Below are 13,332 nucleotides of genomic sequence, written 5' to 3'. Positions count from 1 at the left end.
TTTCTTATTCCTTTTGGGTTAGGTCCAGTAAAGGATTTAAAGGTGGCAACATCTAACTTTTAGGCTGACTTCCATAATGAAACCCAGAGCCAGATACCTGAGCTCCATCCAAAATGTGAGATAGGTCACTCAGTGGGAAGAACTAGGGCTCCTGAACAGTGGTGAGAACCCCGGTCTCCCAGTTCCACTGCGTCCTGCCCCTCCACAGCTAAATCCCCATGAGGCTACTGAGCTTCAATCCCTTCTGGGTTTCACCAGGAGGCTTCGCACCACCCCACAGATACAAGGGGCTTTGCTGCAAGAGAGAGAGATGAGCCTGAGTCCCTCAGGTTGAGGAGGGCATCCCACCCATGTCTCTGCCTCATGGGTGAGTGCTACAGCCACAAAATTAGGTATGAGAGGTTCATTAGAAACGTTTTACCCATAATTACCACTTGGGAGGAGCACAGTTTTGGCAGTGTGCAAGGCAGGCTCACTTCAAAGGATTTTGCATGCTTCTCTGCCTAGTTTTGGGATCCACTGAGGCATGGGCAGGCAGACAGCATTGCAGGCTGAGTTGAAGAAGAGCTCCAAAGGCATTTAGAAACCTTCAGTGTTAAGCAGCCCCTGGGCAGAGATGTTTGGATAAAAGGCACTGAGAGCTCAGCCCAACCGTCTAACCATAACAGGTGTCCAGTCATGTTTGTCACGTCCTGGGCAGGCACAGCTGAGGGACACGATGCAGGACACATGGGAGACCTCCACTTTTCTGGAGTGGCAGCAGGCCAGCAGATATACTGTAGCCTCATAAATGGAACTAGATGCCTAACTTTTAGCAACTGAAATAAGCCCATATGATGACTAAATCCCACTTTAGGCATGGAAATCTTGTCCCTGGCTTCTGACCTTTGGCACACTGAGAAGAAGATAGTGTCAGTAGCAGTAAATACTAACCAATTAGTTAAAGGTGAAAACCAGCTGAAAACATGACTTGTCCTATATAGTTTATTGTTCTAATAAAATGTTATGGAAAATAATCTATGCCAAAGCACAGATCTAGTTCTACAGCTGCACATTTTGAAGTGTGTGGGAAGTGAGAATACAAGAAAGTGAGATGTGTCTGCCTCTGATTTCCACTCTCTTTTTAAGGTCAAAAAGACCATACAATAGTTTACAGCTATATGGGCAGAGACACGTATCTATGGGTATTTCTGAGAAAAACAACTAGTTCTAGAGTGAAAGGCCATCTCATGAGCATCTACACATCAGGACTGAGTGCTTACCCCAGCAGGCTGCTTGTTTTGGACACATGATGGAGAAGGTTTTGCCAATTTCTGTTTAGCTTGTCAAACCCCATGGCAAGTATAGTCACAGGGAACATGCTCCCAAGTCAGATGATACACGTGGTTCCAGAGATGATACAAAATGGGCAGATGACTAGAATATAGTACAACCAGTTTAAATATTATGTGACAGAGATAGCTTTGTATACTATTGCCTTCAATGTATCCAGCCAAAAACAGTATCATAAGGATCTCACATCTCTTTCACAGATAAATAGAAGCGATATTGAAGTCAAAGATGAAATTATATCCAATTGTATTTACAGAAATATACAGAAAATTCGATTTTTCCTTTTCTTTTTTTTTTTTAGATGCAAAGGTTGATCATGGACACATTTGCTAGATAAGACTCACAGTGAAATCGAGCTCAGTTATAAAACAGAAAGCAAGACATTGCTTTTTAGCAATTGTTTTATGTGGAGAAGGAGGAAGGAGACAATATCATCATACCAGTTTGAAATCAATAGGAACCTAAGGCTTCTTTTCTGCTGTATTCAGAGAGATCAGTTTACTAAAATAATCATTTCATCCCATGTGCTTCAGGAATACTGGATGTTTGAAGATCTGAACATTTAAATCCTGAGCATTGTGAAGCTAACACTTTATGCACATTCAGAAGTTCATAGCATAGCATTCAACCTTTATCTGGTCAATGATGCTTTTTGTTGTGTGCAACAAATATGCTATGATCCTATTCAGGTATTTATGCCTAAACTTGATTAATTTAACTTAACGATCTTTCTTGTTTGGAATATTAATAAGTCATGAGTTCTAGCTCCTCAAGTCAGAGGAGATTAAGAAGCCAGTATATGTTAAGTTCATAAAAACATTAAAAAAAAAAAACACACAACAAAAAAACCCCAAAACAACAACATTGTGCATTTCTGCCATGTGCTGACCCGGTATTGCAGGTGTTTGGCTTTTACGTATTAACCCATCAATTCTGATATTACTTCATTGAGTCCAACATGGCCACCTGACAGCTGATGACTTTTTAGTGTCATCTTCTTACCAATCTCAAGTTGCAGGTAACTGTGACAATACCTTAGCTTACCACAGCAAAGGTCCTGGCTTCTGTGGGTTAAACCAAACAATCAAATGCAGGGCTGCAAAGCACAAAAAAGGTTATTATAATTCAAAGTAAAAGAAATTCCTCTCCCCTACTGCCCACATGCCTTTATCATGAAGGACAACCCTCAGTCATGTTCTCTAAGCAGGCATTTTGTGGCTGTACTTTCCCCTCCTTTTCCTACCAGAGCAGATGGAGGAATCCCAGGCTGTGGTTCACAAGCCTGACCAGACTGAAGAAGCAGATATACAATTTGTAAAAAAATATTTTTAGCCGAGGTGTATGACATCTACCAGACAAACACAGTTGCTATCCTTTGGTTTTCAGATATGGAAGCAGAATGTGTTTTTTACCTGAAAGAAAGGTATGCAAAGTCTCATGGAAAGAGTGTGGCAGGTGTGAGCTGGGACATAGGACACCCGTTGTCTCCTGAGTCAGGGACAGGCTCAGGTACCTACAACATGCTGCTTTCTCTTGCTGCTCTACCCCTCTGTCTGGCCAATCATGTGCTGATATTGACATGAGAGTAGAGCGTACAAAGTCTTGCCAAGACCACTTTAAGAAGTTACCTGGGTTACAGTCAGATCCATTTCTCCATATTACAGTCGATCAAGTATAAAGTTCCACCTGAAACACCTTTGACCACCTTGTACAAGCCGGTGTCATACAACTGCTTCTCAAATGACTTCTCAGCATCTGGTAAAGGGACCTGTGTGAATAGTTCATACAGCCTCAGCAACACCTAAGGAACTAGAAGACCTTTGTCCTTGAGCTTCTTCAAGAAACAAGGATGTTTGGGAGAAGATTGACATTGATTTTTAAGAAATATTGGTATAATGTGGAAAGAACAAAGAATGGCAAAAAGCTAATTAGATATTAAGAAGGTTAAAAAGGGTGACCTAGAGGGATAGACTGATATTGATTGCACACAAAATGATGGAAAGCTGATAGTGATGCCATTTGCCATGAGTAAGAGTATGGTAACATAATAAATGCCATTCAGAAGAATGATGGAGAACAGATTTTGTCACACAAATACCATCACTGGAGGAGATTAGAAATTTAGGTGATAAAGGTAATTATACTGACATAACAGGTTCTGACAAGGTATTTTACATCATGCAGCAGGACTTCCTGTTTCAAAACAAGTTTTGTACAAAAAAAAAGGTAAAGTTATAGGGAAAAATAAGATGAAAAAACTTCAGAAGATTATCTAGCTCATCATGCAGTTGCAGATGCTTGAATATAAAATGGAATTCAATTGGAAATTGGAGTTAGACATTTCTAAACAGAAGTATTCTAAATGGTATTGCACAGAGTTTCTATTCTCGGCTCGACACTATAAAATACCTTTATTATTGAACCAAATACAAAAGAGTCACTGCAGATAAAGTACGAACTCTGGCAGCATGCTAGATTAAAAGAATGGGTCAGCTGAACACAGAGTCTGTGGAGCTAGAAGTGCTAGTTTCACTTGAACAAAGAAGATAGGTCAAACATCCAGATACGGAAAAGCAAGTATCCTGTAATTCAATGACTTGGAGAAGAACTCTAGTTTAAGGGAAATAGCAAATGAAAAATAAGCTCATAACACGTCTGTGTGATTATGAGGGCTAGTATGATCTTCAGACATGTAAATAAGAATAAATCTACTAGAGGAAGGATAACTGTATACTGCCCAGCTGAGAAGAGGTAATTGGGATTTTTTTTTTTCCCTGACATTTTCAGCAGAAAATTCAATGTACTCACAGGGAGTCGGAATTTGAATAAAACTCTTCAGGAAAAAAAATGGGAAAAGATTTTGATTTTCATGATATTTCTCTTGTATTTTTAAACATACCCGTTTTGGTTTAAAATTTAATATGCCTTTTATATCTTGCATAATGTCATATAATATTAAAATATAAAAAAATAAAAATATTAAAAGTTAAACTTCAATGAAATGTTTCATGTCTGCTGTAAGATTACTTTTGAGCCTACAGTTATAGAAGTTGTTAAGATCTTCTCTTTTCTGATTTGGGAGGGAATCTCTGAAATCCCAGATTTTCTGTCAGCTGAGATTATAATTCAAATATTGGAACCTGAGTCCAATGTCAATATTTTCAGAATATAGGAAGCCAAGAAATGTTATAAACAAGCCGCAAGCAGGATGTGAATTGCAATTCTTCAAAACACAGCTTGAAAACAAGGGTTTGGATGTTTCCTTAGCTTACTGGACCAACAGAAGCATAACAAGGCCTAACATGAGAACCACAAGCCAAACAAATTGCAATTAAAATTAAGCGAATATTTACTAGACATTAGAATAACTAAAGTGCAGTTACCATAAATCTTTATTTGGAGACTTTAAGATGATTACATACTTTCCTAAAAGGCATGCTTGTAGCTCAGTTACAAACTTGGGACTCGATGCTGAACTTCTGTGGGGAGGTCTTGCAGCTTGTGCAGTGCAGGAGCTCAGCACAGTGCCTGGGTTTAAGCCTATGAATATGGGGAAAGAAACAAAGCAGCAACCGGGCACTGCTCAGGTCAGGCAGCTGCCTTCTATAACCAATATGCATTTGCAAGAACCAGCATTACCTGCCAAACGCTCCGACAGGGTAGAAAGGGGCCAGGGTCTGCAGTGTGAAGCACTCACTGAAACCAAGAGATGAGCTGCACAGAAGCAGATACTCTGAAACAAGCGCAGCCATACATCTACAGGCACAGTACCATGGGCAAAACACTTTTAATCTCCCCGACTTTTCCACGCAAGAGCTAAATAGAAGGAAAAAAAAAAAAAAAAAAAAAAGTAGATATTTTTAATGGTAATAAAAAAAATTATTGTGGGAGCTGTCTGAACAGGAGACAACGGGCAAAGTTATTCTAGTTCATAACTGAGCACGATCTCTTAGGGAGCAGAGAAAGAGCTAAAAAATGAAGTACAGAGGACTAAAAGGAAAAGAGAATCAACACACTGTCCTCCAACACGTTAACACGTTGAGCATTAGATGTCACAAGAAAGACCCTTTCCCATGCAGATCACTGGCACCTTGCTCTGTCTCAGCATCTTCCCTGCCAATCAGCCCTTCTGCAAGTGTAACCACAACCTTAGCTTTTTCAAAATATCTCATATACCTAATAAATTATTTCTTTGAAATGCATGGCAATAATGATTTTGTCTTACATCTTCAGATGAAGATGCACATTTTCACACGTTGCTAATCTTTGTATAACTCATGTTTCAGGAAAACAGACCTATTAATACAGAAGATACTATAAACACAGATGAAATTTTGAAGCTGTATTAGAGTATAAGATATCTTTCTTAATTTAGGCAAAAAACTTTTTCTTACACAACAGATCAATCATAATCGGATGTTTCCATTAGTATTAGATAAGCAATCATCTTCCTAATGTATTAGAAATTCAACAAATACAGCTAATCTGCATCTATTCACCTCCCTCTATCCTTAGACTGCAAGAACTCAGACCAGAGACACTCTTCTACTGAATGTTCGGAAAGTTTTCAGTAAATTGTGGGTACTGGCATAAATTAATAATAATACCATAATCACTTGGGACATATAAGTAAAATTACACTCCACTTCAACTATTAAGCTCCTCTTCCAATATCCCAGATGAGCAATGACGTTCAGAATCTTGGTTTTCATTTATCTTTTTTCATTAGGATTTTCCTTCTAGCAAAATAGAACTGTAACCATACACGTCCTGTTCATTTATTCTTTCCCCATGCATGAAACAATGCTCAAGACAATCCCGTTTTCTCAAATGCTGTGAGACAGATTCTGTTCTATTTGCTGCTTCTAAGTTCTTTTTATTTCATTTTGAAAATAGAGTGTCAGCCAGAACATAAGAGAAAAGAAACTCAGGCTTCTTTGGGGAGTTGTTATTGTACTTAAGGGATGCTTAAGTCAACAGATGAGGCAAGGGAGTCATTGCATGGAAAGAGAAGATGCAGAGGAGCACGAAGGAGCCAGCCAGCCCTCAGGGAGAGGTGCAAGAACTTCCCAGGGAAGAGGAAGTTGGACAGAGTTTGCTCTAACTCAGCAGGTCACTGAGCTGGCTAAAGGAAGGACTCACCTGAAACAGCAGTTCTTTTTTTTTTCGTTTCCTTTTTGTCTTTCTTGAGAGTGTCAAGTTCTCTCAGTTTGAAAATGGAATCTTCTAGTTTTTGTTAAGATAAAGTTTACCTTGAGGTTAAAAAAAGTACACCTTTAGACTTTCGAGAGCATTTAATAAAATAATATAACATTAAAATATTATTTAATATAAAACTATAATATAATATATGAAACTTTGTCTAATGCAGGGTCCCATCACACCCTACAAGGACAGAAAGAGGACTGTCCTCAGTGCTTTCCCCACCACGAGAGCAAGAATGGAGTCTTTCACACAGGGAGGCTTCACTGCTGTCAGAAATGGAGCAGTAAGTGTGAAAGGAAAGCAGGGGTAAAATAGGACATATTTTTAATGACAACAGGTCTCACCTCCCCACACACCAAATGTCCTCTTGCAGGAAGAACAGGTGCGAAAGAGAAGAAACAAAAGAGAACTAAGAGGAAAGCAAAGGAAAGTATCCAAGAACAGTGAAAAATGAAATGAAGGATATAGGAAAGGTGAAAATCATGAGAACACTGGTAGGAAAAGCAGAAAAACAGAGCAACAGAATTACACAGGAAGGTCTCTCTTTCCCGTCACCAAGATAACTCAGTTATCCTAAATTGAGTCAATCAATTTCTTGTGATACAGTGCAAGTTCAAGAGTGAGGAGGCAGCTATTGCTCTGGTGAAATGACATGAAATCATCTGAGACAGGTGACAAAGGTTGGAGACAAATATTCTAGAACAATTAGAAATGGTATAAAATATACATCATGCACCAAAACAAGTGTTCTTCCTTGCAAAATTATATTTTCAAAAGAAAAATAAAAGGAATATGGTATAAATGCTCAACTCATCCTTAAACCCCAGAACCTAGAAATGAGAAGAGCTTTTTAGAAAGTAGTTTCTAATGCCCTCTATCTCCCCAGGAAGAACAAAGTTAAAATGGTGCAATGCTATAAGGCAAACATAGATTTTGTTGGTACGGCCCAAATTTTTAACTTTTTTTTTTTTAAATGGTTCATTTAAACAAAACCAAAACTCAGAAATGCCCTTTTCTCTAACCACAAAGCTTGTTTTCATTCAAGTTTGCAGGACCTGCTGCCAACTGAGAAAAACTGTATCTCAAGATAGGCATCATAGTTGGGGGGAGGAAGGAAGAGTACACCACCACAGTCTTTCCCTTTCTTCCAGTGTATCAGTCAATTTGTCCTTTGCAAACAAACCTGAACCATATACAACAGCAAGTTTTCCTTTCCTCATAGAGGAGGAATAAAGGCTGAGATCTATGTCTGAAAGTAGTGATTCTAACCATGACTAATACTTTTTCAACTTCTGCATCCTTCTATATGCCATGATTGCACATATTTCCCAAAATTAAGTAGATAGAATTAATTACTGTAGATACATAAAGCCAGGAGAAAGTAAAAATTACAATCCTCTGGCCAGAAAATTCTCTCATTGGGAATTTAGGTTTGCATCTATCCCAGAGCAGTGCAATATATGAGTAAGCATCAAAACAGAAGGATGTGTCACATGGGGTTCTCCAGGGCTCTGTCCTGGCTTCAGTATTTACTCTGTGATTCAGACAATGCATATTAAATTTGCAGATGGCAAGAACCGAGAAGGAAATTAAAGTATGGCAAAGGACAAAATAATCTTGATAAAAATGGAAATGAGATCTGGGGGAAAAAAATAATGCCCCCCAACAGGGACAAATTGAAGATATTATAAAAGCAAATGGACCACACAAACATAGAACAGGAAATAGCTGATTAGAAATCAGATCTGTAGAAAAGGTCCTTAAATGATATCAAACAGGAGCCAAACATGAATCAACATCAAACTATGGCAGGTTCCTTTAAGTACCAACAGGATTCTGCATGTCATGCACCCAAGAGCCAGAATACAGCATGCAAAACATGCAGAAAACCCTTCCTGCTCTACACTACAAGGCATGGCTGTGATAATGCCTTGTTCTCATAATACCGAAATAAATAAGTAAGTAAGAACTCATGGAAGCTGAGTGAGCCAACTGGAAGGAATGCAAAGGAGAGCTGCAAGAACAGTCCTAGAAAATATGACCCTGGAGGAAAGATGAAGCAGTGAGTTTTTGAATCCAAAGAACTTAAGACTAAGACATGACATAATAACAACCCTAAATAAAAGCACAGAAAAATAAAATAAAATAAAAATTAAAAAAAATATAAACCATATAAAATGCTGCTGCAAGGAGGGATTGAATGGTTAGTTCCCCATGTCCATCCAGGAAAGAAGAAAAAGCAAAAGGTTTACATTTTAACAGCAATGTTTCCACTTCAGGACAAGCAGATTTTCTCTGTTGGCAATGAAACCTTGGACTGGATTGCCTGAAGAAGAGGTCAGACAAGCCTTCCTCGAGAAAGACAACTGACCCTGCCTAGGAGTAAAGATAAACTCCGAATGTCCTGTGCAGCCCTATCATTCTGATCTTGCCAATATATTAAAAAAAAAAAAAAAGTTAACATCTTGCCTCCTTTAAAAGCAACCTTTTCGTCATGCCTAGCCAGTCTGTTTCATTGACTAGATAACCAAGCCTTGCTGTGTTCTCGTTTCTTGGCCAGCCCTGGATTAGCACAAAAGCTTTACTTGGTCCAGAGTGGCTGCCTCTACTCCCCAATTTCCTGTGCATACACCAAGGCTATTTCTGCTTTCTCTAAGCAATGCTCCATGGAGGATACAAAAGCCTTTATAGATGATTAATAGCTAGCTTTCAAGGCTTAATGATTTGGCTAAGAAACTACATCTTATAGATCAGTCAGCTAATCTAGATCTTGGCCAGCTTCTCTTCTGTTCCTTCCAAGTATGAATATTCAGCTCAACATCTCTCATGCTTTCAATCATTTTTCTCCATTATTAACCACCTATTCAGATGACTGTTCCCAAGTTGTACCACTTTGTTCAACAGACCATCACTAGCACATTCCCAATGGATAAGCAGAGAAACCTTAAACCTCAATCAAAACAAAATGTCACTAAAGACACAGGAAGTAGTCCAGTTTTCTAGTTTTATGTTTTCTGTTTTCCAGTTTTCAACTCTGCAACAGTGAGACTCCATTATATCTAAGGGAGAACATACCATTTTACTATACATTGGGTAATGTATACAATTTCAAACAGCAGAAGTTCTTTCCTTCTGTTACTGGAAGAAAGATGAATAATAATGTTAAAATTAGTTACAGCCAGTATGTGGTAGATGGACTTTTGCCATATGGTGGTTATGTAAATTAAATGACAAAATAAGGATCTAGCATTTATAAGCAACTTTTGCACACTACAGAAAGCCAGTTTGACTGTGCAATACCTACTAGCCTCCACTTACAGGAAGAGACGACATCAAAAAAATGTTTGTGTTTGGTTTGGGTTTTGTTTTTTTCTAAGATTCTGAACAATTATTTCAAGGAAAACACAAACCTCTTATTTGCCTAACATACAAAGAATATTAAATCCAGTCACCACTCTTGTGTGTTAAAAGTAGTCTTGTTCTACAATTAACTTAAATGTCTATTTCGGCTTGGTAAAAAGCTCTCCCAACATGTGGCTACGTGGCCTGTCTGGAAAGGCATCTGATCATACTTTGTGGATGACTTAAATGCCCAGACTTAGGACAAAGATTATTTCTGTCTAGACACCGTCAAAGCCACCTTTTTGCTTACTAGATAGGGAACTTAGGACCAGCTTTAGAAGTTCTGATACACTTAAGTACCTATCAATGAAACGTAAAACGGGGCCTTCAGATGGGTGGGCGAGATGCTCCCACACCAACCCCTCACCACCATTGTTCAGTAAATTTTGTATATATTCTAGAGGCAGCATTTCAGACTCCATATGTAGCTATCATATAGCAAAGTATAGATGCACTTACTGTGTATAATTTAAAATATTTCAGTTTTTTATTATTTCAGCAGGCAGGGACAATAGTATCAAGGGAAACAGATAATTGGATCAGAAATCAAAAAACAGTTTCTTCAGAAGCTGGGTCATTATATTAAGAGACCAACTTTCATTTCTCAGGCTATTATGAAAGCATAGCACCTGCTATGGAAAATAAAAATTGAAATTAATTATAGTATATAACAACTTCATGAATCTTTGACATACAGCACAGATTAGATTCAGGACTCCTACTGTCCCACCACACAAAACCATGAATATTTTTTCTCTAACCATATGCACTAAAGCTAATTAACACAAAATCCTTTTTCCTTACTGAAAAAGAAGTCTTCAGGCTTTATTAGAAGAACAGGAAAGCAATTAACTAAAGATTAAAGGAGCTCCATCTGCATGAAGCATGATAGAAATTGCCAAAAGGAGCAGGAGACAGGTACCAGAGGATAGAACAAAGACAGAGGGGGAGAGAGAGAGAATGAGCAATAGAAAGTTAATATTAAAATCACGACTGGAGATCTTTCTCAGTAACCTGCTGGAAGCCAGCCAGGGGGACAGGTCTAATGTAGGCACAAGCTTAGGCAAAAGTCTATGGCCTCTGCTATTCAGGTCAGATTAGCTGATCATAATGGCCCTTCCCAGCCTCATAAATCTAAATTACACCTATATGAAGACAGAAGTTAATATGAAGTATAAAATCAAAGAAAAGTATAAATCTAAGTTGAACTAAAAAGCTTACATTATCATGATAGCAGACACAGTATGTAAAAAGTATTAACTGCTTCTTAATATCTCTGTCCCAGTATATACTCCTCTATCAGTCTTTGCAGGAAGTGATATATCTGATAGGAAATAGCTGCTTGGCATCTTTCTGAAGACTACAGGACTACTCTGCCACAATCATCATCTTCTTTGACCCTTCTATCATAGGGTAGCGCTGGGTTTAAAACATATGTTATCCTGTACAGATTTCTAGCCCTGGAACAAAATTTAAAAGCCATAAAATTTGCACAAACCTGTCTGAGTGGATCTAATGCAGCTATTTTCCAGCACAAATCAATGGAGGTGGAAGTCTCTGCATAGACGGTGTCTGTGATAATTCACTATGACAAATTGCAATACATATTAAATGGCTTACTTCTGTCAATGTGAAATTTGGCATATATTTGAAGTATCCCCTTGTAGTGGACATCACAGGCATGGGATGGGGAAAAAAAAGGGAGGTATCTCATTAAGAAGGTCAGTCTCAGTGGGTCCCCGGGTCATTTGACACACACTACTACAGTGGTAGGAGGTCCTATCACGAGCACTCACATTACAGTAGATAGTAGATGTACTTAAAAGTCCATTTTGATGGAAAGATACAGGCATGAACCACACCAGTGAGCATGCCAAATGGTTCCTGCAACATCGTGGGTGGATTTGTCTGCCTGGAGCTTCACGCAAGACCCCTTCCAAGAAGAGGCACAGCCACGCAGCGTGGCTCACACATTGTTCATGAGCAGGGGGAACACTGGCACCACGGGGCCTCCTGGGGCTCATCAAGAGCTGAGTGTTCTCTAAGGACAGTGGCTAGCTCGGTGGGTCAGCTGGCAATGAAACTCTGACAGTGAATTTGGCAGGTGGAGCATCCTGTTAATTCATTTCCCCTGCAGATAAAAACAGTCTGCATGTTGGACAAACAATGACTAATGTCTCCCTAATGACTGTAACTTGCCATCACTTATATTATCAGAAATAAAGTTATAGCCCTAAAATAAGAGCTTATTCCCCTGAAGATATCAATTCTCCTTTCTCTTGAGATGAAATTGAAGAATTTCATGGAACAGAGCATCTTGTTAGTTAAAAATTGCAGGGCACCATTTATCTCTAAGAAACTACTGAATTTCTGTTATTTTCATCAAGAACAGAAAGATCTGCAAATCCCAAGTGAACAGCAAGGACTGGAACTTCATGATGGCACTGGTAACATTTCACTCACCTTGAAGCAACACATAGACTGCAATAGGAAAATAATAATCTATTGCAACATTGATGAAACTCACAAACACCTTCATATGCTGTCAGGTGTCTGTTAAAATCATCTGGTTGTGAGGTATATGCTTCAAGTGCAACAGCTGTATAGGGACAATGATGAGATGGATATGAGTATGGAATGATCCTCCAACTGAATTTCTTCAGACCCTGGAGCATACTCCTCAATCTACAGAGCTGAAGCTTGAGCCACCTGCGTATCTCCAAGCTTCGGAAGAGCAAGAGATCTGAGCTGGTTAAAAAGGCCAGGTACAAGCAGAGATAAGCAGAAGGCCAAAAGAGGAATAACATTTCTGGGAATCACAAGTGGCACATCTTCCCTGATTCTCACGAAGGGCCATGGTGTCAAGGAAGCAGGCAGAGATACTGCACTAGTAGCAGGAGCTGCAGGCAGTGAAGGGCTGGGGTACAGCAGGAACACCCCACATGTGGGGCAGCTCCACAGGGCAGGATGAGCTGGGAGCTGGGGTGACCACGATACCAGTGAGCCAGGCAGTCTCCTCACTGGCTCAGTGCGCTCCCACAGTACCAATGCAGCACTAAAATTTGGTGGCAATTTAAACAATTAGTGCCTTGATCCAAGATTTCCGGATGTTCAGAATTGCAGATATAACCATTGCAGAGTGCTTATTTGCAGCAAACCCTCCATTTCACATAAGCATTAAATTTAAGCCGCACATCGTGTGGATCCAATAAATCTGATGCAAAGTGCTACAGAGTCCTCGCACATGCAAACGGACCCACAGACAACTGATTGGCATCCATGCATTAAATCCCGCATGTCCTGAAGAGGTCTGACTTTACCGGGTACAAACAGAATAACTGAGCTCACTGCATATGTTTTATACAATATACATAAACATGTCTTCCCAGGCAG

This window comes from Caloenas nicobarica, chromosome 1, assembly GCF_036013445.1.
Source record: "Caloenas nicobarica isolate bCalNic1 chromosome 1, bCalNic1.hap1, whole genome shotgun sequence".
NCBI lineage: Eukaryota > Metazoa > Chordata > Aves > Columbiformes > Columbidae > Caloenas > Caloenas nicobarica.
Note: the sequence above shows the minus strand (reverse complement) of the source record.